This window comes from Benincasa hispida, chromosome 4, assembly GCF_027475165.1.
Source record: "Benincasa hispida cultivar pf3 chromosome 4, pf3_genome.v1.1, whole genome shotgun sequence".
NCBI classification, from domain to species: domain Eukaryota; kingdom Viridiplantae; phylum Streptophyta; class Magnoliopsida; order Cucurbitales; family Cucurbitaceae; genus Benincasa; species Benincasa hispida.
Window position 1 is genome coordinate 28,559,638 of NC_143481.1, and position 14,355 is coordinate 28,573,992.

The following is a 14,355-nucleotide window of genomic DNA, read 5'->3' on the forward strand; positions in this document are numbered from 1 at the left end:
CGTTATAAAGTAAGAGTGACGGGTTTCGTGGTCCGATTTTGCACAAAACTCATTTTCACAAGACACCCTCACTACTCATGTCTCAATATGCACGAATTAGGATCACTTCGTATATAGCACTTTACAACTCTTTGTAACAAGTACAGAATAGGTTGCATCCAATAGTGTTACCAGAATAAGGTACCCAACTTTATTCATATACTATAGATCATTTTGACTATTTACTCGAACCTAATCCACTTGTTTGTCTCCACATAAAGTTCAAGTACTCATATAATAGTCAAGGGACTTAGGTTTATTGGATTTCTAAAAAACAATATATTCAACAACAACTTTATCAAATTCTCGAAATAAGTTCTAATGTTTACAAACCACGAGTTTTAGGACATAAAACCCAACATAGTGGGAGGTACTTGGGGCATATGATGCTTCATTTAAACCATCTACGTTTCTCCTATATAGTCCACACTATGAGATATACCCTCGGCCTCGTGACACCATAGGAGTGACCCCCTAAAGGATGGTGTTTGGGTAGGTCAATATCAAGGTGAATGGAGAGAGTGTCCATAGTAAGTGGGAGAGGGAAGTGCGACAGCATATCCCTCGGTCTCCTTCGTTGGATTGAATAAAGTTTCTGTGCATCGCCTCGAGGCACCCTGGGAGTTTCCCCCTATAGGATGGCAGTTTTGTGCGTTTCTATATTTAATCTCCTGTGAGAGGATAAGGTTACTTAGTCTCTTGTCCTAATCTACTTCTTCCCTACGATGGGCTCATTAGGGCGAGACTCTAGCACCAAAAGCGTCACACTTACACGAAATTGTTAAAAGTTAACAGTTCTGGACCAAATAAATGATGGTTGTTAGGTTCAATTCCAAGAATTGGTTCTGCCTAATGGTTGAGAAGGTCTCATCCCAGTGAAGGGGCATCTGATCACCCCACCGGTGACGTTTGTCCTGCCTCGCTAGGGCATCATTGCAAAATAGAAGTCTTTCACTTAGGGTACTTGAAACTGTTTTGCAAAATTAATTGGTTAAAATGTGGTTTAGCAAAATCTAATAAAAGTTTTGTTCATTTTTCAGCAACAATCTTTTGAAAAATGGCCACAGCCACTTTAGCTTTGCTTAGCGCTAAGAAATTAACTGGCGATAACTTTTCAACATGGAAACACATGATCACGACGATACTGATCATCAAGGATCACATGTTTGCCCTTATGGAGGTCTGTCCTATTCCAACCCTCAATGCCGCTCGAAATGTTTGGGAGGCATACGAGCGATGGACACGGGTGAATGAGAAGGCATGAGCCTATATCTTGGCAAGTCTTTCTAACGTCTTAGCCAAGAAGCATGAGCCCATGGTCTCAGCACGTGAGATCATGGAGTACCTATGGGGAATGTTTGGACAACCGTCTGAACAGCTCCAGCATGAGGCTCTTAAGTATATATTCAACTCTAAAATGCAAGAAGGCACCAATGTGTGTGAACATGTGCTTAACATGATAGTCCACTTCAATGTGGCAGAGTTGAATGGGTCTACCATCGATGAGGGCAGCAGGTTATCATAATCCTGCATTCTTTGTCGGATAGCTTCCTTAGTAATGTGATTCTTAGCAAAGTGAAATGCAACCTTACAACTCTCCTCGACAAGTTGTAGACCTACCAATCTTTACTGAATAGTAAGGAGAGGAAGAAGGTTGAGGCAAATGTTGCTTCATCTTCCAGGACATTCCATAGAGGTTCGACCTCAGGAAAAAAGGCTGCACCTTCTACTTCTAACTCTGCAAAGGGAAATAAGAAGAAGGGTGGTAAAGGAAAAGGAAAGGCACATGCTAACCCACCGCTTGTCGCCCCAAGAAGGCATCCACCGTCGGTTGAAAAGGGAAAATGTTTCCACTACAACCAGGATGGACACTGGAAGAGGAATTGTCCTCGTTGGCTGAAGGAAATGAAGGCTACCAAGGTTAAGGTCAAGGCTGATAAAGGTAAATATGATTTACTTGTACTTGAAACTTGTTTAGTGGAGAATGATGATTCTGCCAGGATAATTGATTCGGGCATCACTAATCACATTTGTTCTTCTTTTCAGGGGATTAAATCCTGGCGGCAGCTGGAGGCTGTTGAGATGACGATGCGAGTAGGCATCGGGCACGTCGTCTCAGCTGTGACAATGTGAAGGATCTAGTTATCTTAAAGAACAGATTTCCAATTTTGAATGATGTATATATTGTTCCTGAACTTAAGAGGAACCTCATTTCTATAAAGTGTTTGCTACAATGTAAATACACTATTTCATTTAATGTGGATAAAGCATTTATTCATAAATATGGTGTTGATATTTGTACAGCATATTTGGAAAAAAAAACTTGTATGTGCTAAGGTCGTTAGCCATTAGTTCCCTCCATAACACAGAATCATTTAAAACTACCGTAACTCAAACTAAACGTCAATGTATTACTCAAGGAAAATTCCCAACTTTGGCACCTTCGATTAGAACACATTGATCTCAATAGGATTGAGAGATTGGTAAAGAATGGACTTCTAAGTGAGTTAGAAGAAAATTCTTTACCGGTGTGCGAATCTTGCCTTGAGGGTAAGATGACTAAAAGATCTTTTACTGGAAAAGGTTATCGAACCAAAGAGCCTCTTAAGTTAGTACATTCTGACCTTTATGGTCCTATGAATATGCGAGCCCGAGGTGGCTATGAGTATTTTATCAATTTTACTGATGATTACCCTAGGTATGGGTATGTTTATCTTATGCAACGGAAGTCTGAATCCTTTGAAAAGTTCAAAGAGTTCAAGGTTGAAGTTGAAAATGCATTGGATAGACGGATTAAAACACTTCGATCAGATCAAGGGGTAGAGTTTTTGGACTCAGCATTTCAGGACTATTTGATAGAACCTGGAATCGTTTCCCAACTCTCAGCGCTGAGTACACCTCAGCAAAATAGTGTAGCAGAGAGGAGAAATAGAACCTTGTTGGACATGGTTCGTTCGATGATGAGTTACGCTTCCTTACCGAACTCATTTTATGGTTTCGCAGTGGAGACTGCGGTATACATACTCAACTGTGTTCCCTCTAAGAGTGTTGCAAGGATATCTCTAGAGTTGTGGAATGGGCATAAAGCTAATTTATGTCACTTTCGCATTTGGGTTGCCCTACACATCTGCTTAAGGTAGTTGGAACCACAGTCAAGGTTATGCCTTTTTGTAGGCTACCCCAAAGGTACACGAAGGGGTTATTTTTATGATCTATCGGAAAATAGGGTGTTTGATTCCACGAATGCTACTTTCCTGGAGGAGGATCATATTAGGGAGCACAGTCCACAAAGTAAAGTCGTGTTGCATGAGCTTTCCAATGAAACTATTGAAACTTCAACAAGTTGTTGAAGAGCCTACTTCATCGACAAGAGTTGTTGATGGTAGTTCCTCTAGTAGGTCGGTTCCACATCAGGAGTTGAGGGAACCTCGACATAGTGGGAGAGTTGCGAACCCGCCCGTTCATTATCTGGGTTTCACGAAAATCCTTGCTGTGGTAGCAAATGGCAACGTTGAGGATCTGTTGTCTTATTAGAAAGCAATGAAGGATTTCGACCGGAATGAATGGGTCAAAGCCATGGATCTCGAGATGGAGTCGATGTACTTCAACTCAGTATGTGATCTTGTAGATCAGGCTGATGGGGTAAGACCTATAGGTTGTAAATAAATCTACAAGTGCAAACGGGTGTTGATGGGAAGGTGCAAACCTTCAAGGCTCGACTTATGGCAAAGGGTTATACCCAGGTAGAGGGAGTCGACTATGAGGAGACTTTCTCACCTGTTGCCATGTTAAAGTCGATCCGCATCCTCCTGCCCATTGCAGCTATATTTTGTACCACTTAGTTTTAATATATACTCCTTCCCCGAAGCAGGGGCAAGTAGAAAGATAGCTCCCTTAAGGGCTAATTCCAAGGCTTGAACGATGTGGCGCCACACATCTTCTCTTGGCCTAAGAGGTGTTCACACATAGTTGGACTATGTTGTATTGTTCATTAGAGGAATCAATGGTACTTAAGGAGTGAGATGTAATTACAGGGGAAAAACGGTAAATTGGCCCAGCTGTACTTACGAGCATCTATGAAGGGTCATCATACTCGTGATTGGTTATATTCGATGGACAAAGAAATATATTTGTGGTAAGAAAAGTTCAGTTGTTGGTCTTTAGTGGAATGTCTGACAGTTAACGGATGGTGGATCTCGTGGCTAAAGAGTTCAGTCAACTATTCACGTACGGTTGGAGCTTCGAGCCACAGGTTCGTAAGGTCCCTTTGGTAGCTTGGATAAGTCGAGAATTAGTTTTTGGGTCAGTTTGAAATGTTCAAATTGACAAGAGGGAGATCGATTATATATGATATAATTGAACCGGTTAATTATATGTGATATAATTGACTAAATGTATGAGATACATTATTTTGGAGGAAATTAGATATAAATATGATTTATATCAAGTGGAGGAGAAATTAATATAGTAGATATATGATATCAAACTATAGGTTAAGAATATAATATGATTATATTCATTTATTAATTAATTAGTCGGTTATGTGATAATTGACCGGAAATTTCTCCTGAATCGTGTGATAGTGGGAAGATCAATTTCAGTTATTGTAACTGAAGAATAAAATGGAAATTTGTTTCATTTTGCAAAGAGTTCGAAAAATCGCTCACAGTGTGGAAACTTCACGATCGCTTAGTTGAAAGCCTATACAATAGCGCCCGTCGCCTAGATGATCGCACACCCACGCACTAAACGATCGCACGCGTTCTCTAAACAATCGCCCACCTTCTATAAACGATTGCTTAGTGTGTCGAGCTTTCCTAAACAATCGCTTAATATTTACTAGACGATCGCTTAGTAAAACCTACACGATCGTGTACCTTTCTCTAAGCGACAAGCACCTGACTATACGATAATCACCTACTATCACCCACTTGCTTGTTCGTTCTATACGATCGTCCTCTCCTCCTCCCTCTACCAATTTCATCAAAGTCCACTCTTTGAATTTTCACCCTGAGAATACCAAAGGCTTCAAGTGGTGATGTCGTCCCCGGTTGCTACTTGTTCGTGCGTTACCGTTCGTGTAGACGATCGTGGTGCTGCTAGGCGACTATTTGTTGGGCGATAAGGACCGTAGAGGAGTCACTTTTGCTGGATTGAGTTCGAGTGAAAATAGTCTTCATCTAGTACGTTTACTCAATCTGTTGTATTTAATTTTTCAAAGCATGCCTATAATAGTGTTAAATCACATGTTTGTTAGAATGTGTGTGTGGCAATTCGTTCACAATAAAATAGGAAAGATCTGAACCCGCTCATCGATACTCTTGTTTAAGAGTTCCTTCAAGGTTATCACTTAAAGCACGATTTACTTGTATGTCTCCATATACATGCTTAAGTTACAACGATAACCAGGGATCTTAGTTTATTGGTTTGTTGTTAATGCAACTAAAATATCTCATATTTCATAGATAATAAAATATCTCATATTATAAAACACAAAATTGTTTGTTCATACAGGTGTTTACAAACTACAGAACCCTATGAGATTTAGGGCATCAATCCCAACAAACATATCATATACGTTATTAAACTCCCGCTAAAGTGTTTTTCTTATTTTTGGGTAAATCTTTACTTAGGAATGTTCTGTTGGGTTTTATGTCCTAAAACTCGTGGTTTGTAAACATTAAAACTTATTCTGAAAATTCAATAAGTTGTTATTGAATATATGTATTGCTTATTTCGTTTTAGAAATAAATCCAATAAACCTAATGTCACACCCCGCCCCAGACTACTCTCTGAGCCTAGGAAAGGACATGACTGCAACAGTTATCAACCCTTTTGTTGACACTTACTGCCTAATAACTCTTGCGGAAATAACTCTGATACCAATGAACAAATTCAACGATCCACTGATTAAGTCAAGGAGGCAAACAACAACTGATTAAGTAGGCCCATTTTATTACAACAGTGAAACATTTATACAACTCCAAGACTTAGCTACAAAGTTTACAACAACAACCGTAAAACCATCCGGAAGTGTAATCGTGGCTTGTGGCAGACCTTGACCTTAGCAGCATCCTGGAACTCTTTACCTTTCGCTACCTGGGAAGAAAAACATTTGAAAACGGGATAAGCTTTAAAGACCAGTGAGTGACCAGAAAACTGATTCTTATCAGAAGAACTACCCCACACTTAGGTACTTTTGCTCAGATACCTTCTCAACTGTGTCCTTCAGTATCAAGCTACTTGGATACCTTCTTAATCGTCCTTCGGTATCGAGTTTCAAGTAAAGTCATACAATTACCTTCTTTAATAAAACGAATAGAAAACATGTCTTTATTTGAAAGATCTTTCTTTAACACATGGTTTCTTTAAAACATTGTAAATATTTTAGTCAAACATTTTAGTCACTCACCTTGATCATTTAGGAACTTTTCTCTCTAGAAGTTCCTTTGGTCACCTCGGGCTCCCTTTTGAACCCTACAATCCAAATTCAACTTAATGTTCAGATTACTCATAGTTCTAGGCTTTATCTTGAGATACCTCCTTCTACAAATATGCTCAAATGTCTCAGGAAGCTTATCTCTAAAGCTTAGCTCATAAATCTACGTGGTTTCGCCGGAAACATCAAAACATCAAGACTGGCTCAGCTTGTCCGACAGCTCGATCCCTCTGTCTTCTCCTCATTCTTCAGCCCGATTCCTTGGAGCTTCTCCTCTAGTAATCCTACCCTAAAAACTAGAATCTCATAGATTTCATATGGCTTTAGAATCACTCCAAACGCATGAGTATTCTGGGAGAACTCCTCGTCCCAAGTTGATGTTACTTCCTGTCTTTTTTGTCCGACAGCATCTCCCCTCTTGGAACCTCTTGACCAACGCATGGTCTTGCTACCAACGCATAGTCTCCTCCCAATACACTCTTCTTTATGTCCTTTGAAGAGAATTTGAGTTCTCATCTGAAGTCCTTAGCCCTATTTATATGCATCCAAGATTGCTCTAAGGCCGACACCTCCTACTTGGCCGCATGTCCAAGTGTCTCTTCCTTACACTATCAACGCATTCTTACATCAGTACACCCAAGGTGTCTTGCTCCCCTTTTACCAACGCATAGCCCTCAATCTTGAATGTCTTCTTATGCATCCACTTCATTTGCTTAAGGCTTAAGATTTCTTCCCAACAAGCCAAATGTCCGGATGACGTCCTTCATATGCGTTCATCCTTCATATGCTTTCATCATTCCTATGCGTTCATCCTTCCTATGCGTTCATCCTTCGTATGCATCCATCCAACTCAATATGCATTCAAATAGGATGATGACCACACTTCAACGCATACTACTAGCCTCGGATATCCAACGCATAGCATATCACCACACATAGTACATCACCAACGCATAATGCATCACCAACGCATAGTGCATCACCAACGCATAGCGTATCACCAACGCATAGCGCATCACCAACGCATAGCACATCACCCACGCATAGCAACCGATGCATACTGCATCACCAACACATAGTATTGCGCTATTGCATCCATCGCATCCATCGCTGCTTACCATCGCATAGCACTGCCTCGTCCATCGCGTCCATCGCATCCATACCTGCATGCCATTGCATCCATCGTGCAACATCACCGCATGCCATCGCATCCAACATCCAGCGCCTTTGGATGCACAACTTGAGGCTGCCGCATACGTTTTCTAACTTCTTCAAGACATTTAGTGCTACATGCACTACTAACCTCCCAAATAACCTCTCAAAGTCTAATGGCCAACGCATGGCACACACTAACGCATTTGTCAAATACTTAGTCATATTTCTTTTTGGCTTCCAAAGCATGGTTACTCTTGGAAATGCCTCTTGCCAATACTTCAGCTAATCATGCGTCCAACCTTACAAACACATGGTTACCTTTTTCAACTTATGCATTAATGTCTCCTAACTCTTAACGCATGGGCCCTTTTTGACCTTACACTTAGCCAAATTTCATCAATTAAAATTTAACTCAAAACTACTCAAGGAAATTCTATTCAACACTTAGAAATTTCCTTTCACTTCAACATAGGATTTAACTTTCATTTAGTTAATTTCCTTAACCACCTGCTTAAGTAGGAAAAATGGAAATCCGGCTTTCACACCTAAGAGACCCATAACTATTACATGAGTACTTGAACTATATGTGGAGACATAAAAGTGGATCAGGTTCGAGTAAATAGTCAAAATGATCTATAGTATATGAATGAGGTTGGATGCCTTGTTCTGGTAACACTATCGTATGTGGCCCACTCTGTAGTTGTTACAAGGAGTTGTAAAGTGCAACAGATGATGTGATCCTAATTCATACATGTTATGACATGAGGAGTGGGGGCATCCTGTGCAATAGGTTTGTACAAGATGGGACCACGAAATCAGTAACTCTTATTTTATAACGTTGTTTACTGTTTAAGACTGACTATTTCAAAGCTACGACCTAGGTAACTTGACCTTAATCCTAAGCTAATTATGAACTCCTTTTTATTCGGGATTATCCTTAGATTTGCATAGGTGAGGATTGGCTCAACAGCGCCGGCTCAATAAACCTCCATTTCAGGGGTAAGAACGAGTAGATAGCTGAGAACATAGGGTGCAAGATGGAATTCACTCCTACCCGCTTCCAAGGATAGTAGAGAGGTTGTTCCCTTAAGTGTTGACTTCGGGTCTTGAACAAGAGGCCCCACCCTCTTATTGGCCCGAGAGGGACTCGATTTGTTGATTGGATCATAAATCAATTGTTCATTAGATGATCAATGGGACTTAAGGGACAAGAGGTAATCTCGGAGGTAAAATAAACATTTGACTCAGCTGTTATTACAACCTGTGAAGGGTTAACATACCAATCATGGTTATATCGAGTGGACATAATATATCTACAGTGAGAGGAGTGCAACTATGGATTTTAGTGGAGTGACCCATTAGTTAACGAATGGGGTTAATTTGGTGTGAAGAGTTTAGCCAATTAATCTTGGATTGTTGGAGCCCATGATCTGTAGGTCCGCGAGATCCCCCTACTAACTCGTAAATGGATTAGCTTTAGTGTAGCGTGATAAGTTAATTTGAAATATTCAAATTAGAATTAAGGGAATTAGTAATTATATGTGATATAATTACGCGTTTAATTTTAGAATTAAACAGAATTGGAGAATTTAATTAATATTTAAATATGATTTAAATATTAAATTCATGAAGGTAGAATTTGTGTAAAATTAATTTAATATTTGATATTAAATTAATTAGAATTAATTAAATTATTTAATTATTTATTTATTATTAATTTTATTAGAAATTAATTTTGTAAAATTAATAAAAGTTTTCAATTTTGAAATCAAAATTGATTTTGGAAATCAATTTGTAAATTAGAAAATTGGAAAATACAAATTTGGAAATGGGATTTCTCCACTACATTTACCAAGTAGCTCACTCAAAGTCCACTTGATTTTGCTTCAATCTTTCAAGCATGAGCTACACCTCATGCAACCTTCTTTTATGCATGAATGTCCTGCAATAAATAGAGAAGATGGAAGTGGAAATCGGGCAAGCAATACTTGATGAACTTGCTGAAGTTTTGTTGAAAACTTATAAGGTTGAAAAAGTGTCCTTCAAATTGCATCAGTGAGCTTCTTTTTCCAAATTCTTTCATTCAAGCTTATTTTGAGTCCCACAACTCAATCTAAAGCTCCAAGAGAATAGTAAGGAAGATCTTGAGATGGTTCACAATGAGATTTGGAGAAGATTTTCAGCTGAATTCGAGATTCTAAAGGTTCTACAAATGTATGACTTGAAACCCTCTTATTACTGTATGAGCATGCTTCATTTATGCCAAAATTTATAAATTAGAATGCTTATTGATCCTAGTTGCTTCTGTTGCATGCTGATATACTCCTTCATGTTCTGGCTAATTAAACAACCTAAGTCTAGGTGATTTTTCCTAGTATAACTCTTATACCGGGATTAACCTATGATGTTTAGGTGATAAACCAATTTTATTACCTTACATCACTCACGCATGCTCATAAAACTAGGGTTATTGACTTAGACGCTAGTTTGATCTCCAGGTAGGAGGTGTTCCGTAAACCGTCGACTTAAGTACCCCCAACCTTAGACAAGATCTCCCCGAGTAAGTAAACAACTCTTGTTTTATAAGTAATCGACCTATTCTAACTCTTAAAAAGGCGATTAAATTGCACCGGTTAACCCTAGGTGAGCATGCATCTTAACTTTGTTATAGATTTTAAAAGCCTAGGTTATTTTATAATAATTATAAAATAAATTATAACATTTATAACCCTAGAACAATCATCTATAACATGCTTCCTTAAACTACATGCTTTAATATAACACTTATATTAAAACTAAGCATGCATAGTACATACACTATAACACTTATAATATATAACAAATGCATTTCACATGCTTATCCTATGGTGGGGTTTTTTAAAAACTATATTTATGCGTACATAATCAAATAATATTATACATCACATGTATATAAATTAAACAACACTAAAGTGGATTGGTTTTGGCATTAAAAACAATCAAACAACTAAATTATTACATAATTCAGTCAACAATTCCCTCGAACCGGCTTCAAAAGCTTTGAACATACCTAAACGGGCCAAAAACCACTGGAATCAGCTTGAAAACATCAAAAACAAGGTTGAACTAGTCAAACCGGTCAACCAAGTCAACTGGACCAGTCCAGACCGGCTGGTCAACGCACGAAGCACGAGGCAAGCCGGGTCGCAGAGGGAAGGCGCACGAATTGGCGGTGACGAAGCCGGGTTGCAGAGCAGGCAAGCCGGGTGCGAACGAGTCCGATCCTTCGGGCGACAGCTGGCGCGCGCGCGGTACTCACCAAACCGGGTCGGGTGCTACTTCCGGGACGGGTCTCCGGGTATGGAATAACAAAATCGGGTCTGGGAGCTACCAAACAGGCCTGCATTGATTTCTTCTCCAAATTGATGTTGTCCATTTTTCTGGAATTGAACAATTACAGCCTAATAACGACTCTAATGACTCTAGCAAATTTGCAGACCCTTTGCCACACATTAAAGCTCATATACATGTGAGCAATTAAAAATTTCAACAAAAAATTAAATGAAAACTAATGCCAAAACCGTAATAAATCTACTTTAGTCAACCAAACATTCATCACATGAATAACACCCACCAAAAAGCAATAGAACGTTACAAGCAGGCTCTGATACCAATTGATGGAACATAAAGAACACATGCATAGCGGAAACAAGGATCGATAACGTTCTAATTGCAATAAAAACAAGAATAAGCATGCAAAAGGGATAGAAAATACAACCTTTGAAGACTCCACCACAAACTTCCTCTACCAAACTCGATCTACACCACCAACGACAAATCCTCGCTATTCTCGATTGAAGAACATAGTGGTGGGACCTATGTCAGTGAGAAAAAACGAATTTTACTTTAGAAAGAAGGAGAGTAAAGGAGAGTTGAGGTGGAAGAGTTTAGGTCAAAAGTTGTGGAAGCATTAGTCTTGCAAATTTTAAAAACAAAGTCATTTAAAGAGAAAACACATGCAAAATCATTTTGCATGTGTTCCATCTCAAACTCCACTAGCATGTAAACTCTAGGTGTCAAGCTTGGGAAGTGCCACTATAAAGTTCATTTAGTTAGCGGGAAAATCCAACAATTTGATTTTTCCACTAACTAATTTTTTTATTAAAAAAAAAAAGAAATACAATTTTTTAAATTTAGAAAATATTTAATTAAAACAATTTCAATTAAATAAAATAAACAAATTTAATATCACATTTTAAATTGTTTATGACACCTAGCTTTGATTGATCACATTAATCAAGTTTAGAAAACACTTTCATACTAATGATCAAGTATACTCTCAAAAATAATTAATTAATAAATTAATTATTTAATTGTAAATTATATCTCATATAAAATATAAGTTTCCCTAAAACCCGAATTTGAACATTTTAAATTCTTACTTCACCTAGTTCTTCAATTTTGTCCATATTGAGCTAGCAAGGAGACTCGATGGACCTACAGATCATGGACTCCAACGATTCGAGACTAACCAGTCAAGCTCTTTAACCTACTTAATCAACATTCGTTAACTAACAAGACTGTCCACTATAGCCTGTAGTTGCACTCCCCTCACTGTAGATATATTATGTGTCCATTTGATATAACCATGATAAGTAAGTCAACCCTTCACAGATTGTTCGTAATAATGGTTGGGTCAAAAGTTGTTTTACCCTCGAGATTACATCTTGCTTCTTAAGCCCCATTGATCCTCTAATGAACAATTGATTTGTGATCCAATCACTAAATTGAGTCCCTCTCGGGCAAATGAGAGGGTAAAGCCCCTTCTTTAAGACCCAGAGTCAACATTTAAGCGAACAACCTCTCTACTATTCCTAAAAGCGGGTAGGAGTGAATTCCATCTTGCACCTTATGTCCCCAGCTATCTACCCGGTCTTACCCCTGAAATGGGAGGCTTGTTAAGCCAACCCTCACCCATGCAAATTTAAGGATAATCCTGAATAAACAGGAGTTCATAGTTAGCTCAGGATTAAGGTCAAGTTACCTAGGTCATCACTTTGAAATAGCCAATCTTAAATAGTAAATAACGTTATAAAGTAAGAGTGACTTAATTCTTGGTCCGATCTTATGTAAACTCATTGCATAGGTCGCCTCCGCTTCTCATGTCAATACATGAACAATTCATTTGTAGCACTTTACAACCAATTGTAACAACTACAGAGTGGGTCGCATCCGATAGTGTTACCAGAATAAGGTACCCAGCCTTATTCGTATACTATAGACCATTTTGGCTATTTACTGAACTTGATCCACTCTTATGTCTCCACATAAAGTTCATGTATTCATATAATAGTCATGGATCTTTAGTTTATTGGATTTAGACTTTACAAGTGCAATTCACATATTCAATGTCAGTTTTATTGAATAAACTTCAATAACATCTTTATTGATAATAAAATATGCATTACAAACTGTGAGTTTTATAACATACAACCCAATAGATACAATATTAAAACTATAAGTGTGTTATATTTGATATAGCATATAGTTTAATATATACTATATGATAAGGTATAATTTTTTATTTATTAAATTATTTTGAATTAAATTAATTTAATTTTTTTAATTAATTCTCCCCCTATTTTTCTCTCAGTTTTTTATCGTGGTGTGGGAGTGGTTTTTATCATCTTCTTCATCTTCTTCACAGAAGGGTGATCACAGTGTGTGTTAATGTGATTTCGAAGAAGTATTCTTCTGTAAAATTCCTTTCCTCTAAAAAATTCTCTCTCTTTTCCCAAAATATAAAAGAGCCCACACACTCCTGCCAATTCTCAACTCTTACAGAGAATATAGGAGGTTCTCTTATGGTGGTGGTCATTTGGATTGTTGCAGGTTTTTTGGAGATCAAAGTGTTCGTGATTGGATCGATGAGGGTTTTTCGTGAAGGCTTATTTGGCTTCAAGGGTAAGTGTGACTGGGCTCTTTTTCTCTTTTCTATACTGTTTTAAGTATGTTGTAAAATTCCTCCTAATATGCATAATGTGAGTTCTATATTTTAATTACTGTGAAATTTGAAAATTGGGAACGTTGCCCGCTTCTGCATTGGACCTCATGGTTTCTTCATACTTTTATATCCTTAAGTACCAATTCTCCTCTAAGGAACAACTTATTTATGGCCCAACCATCAAACAAAAATCCCTCTCAAGCCAGTGAGAGAATAGGGCCCTTTATTCAAGTTCTAAAGACACCACTTAAGGGAACACTCATCTACTTACCCTGAAGTCGGAAAGAAGTGAAATCCATCTTATATTATTATGTTCCAGCTCCCCACTCATTCTAATCTTCAAAATTATAGGTATATTGAGTCGGCAAATCGGCCACTCTCACCTGTAAAATCAAAGGATAGTCTCTTGTGAACAAGAGTTCATAATATACTTAAGATTAAGACTAAGTTGTCTAGGTCATCCCATTGAAATAGAAACCTAACTAGTCAACAGAGTTACATCTAGTGGTTACTATTTCGTGGTCCGGTCTTATACAAACTCGTTGTATAAGATACCCCCACTCGCATGTCTCCTATAAACGCGTGTGATCATTGTGTTTGTATCAAATACAAATTAGATCGCATCAAGTTTCACCAGGATAAGGTACCCAACCGTATCCCTATACTATAGACCCTTTAGGTTGTATCTTGAACATTGATCTCTGCATGTCTCTACATACTGTTCAAGCCTTATAAGACA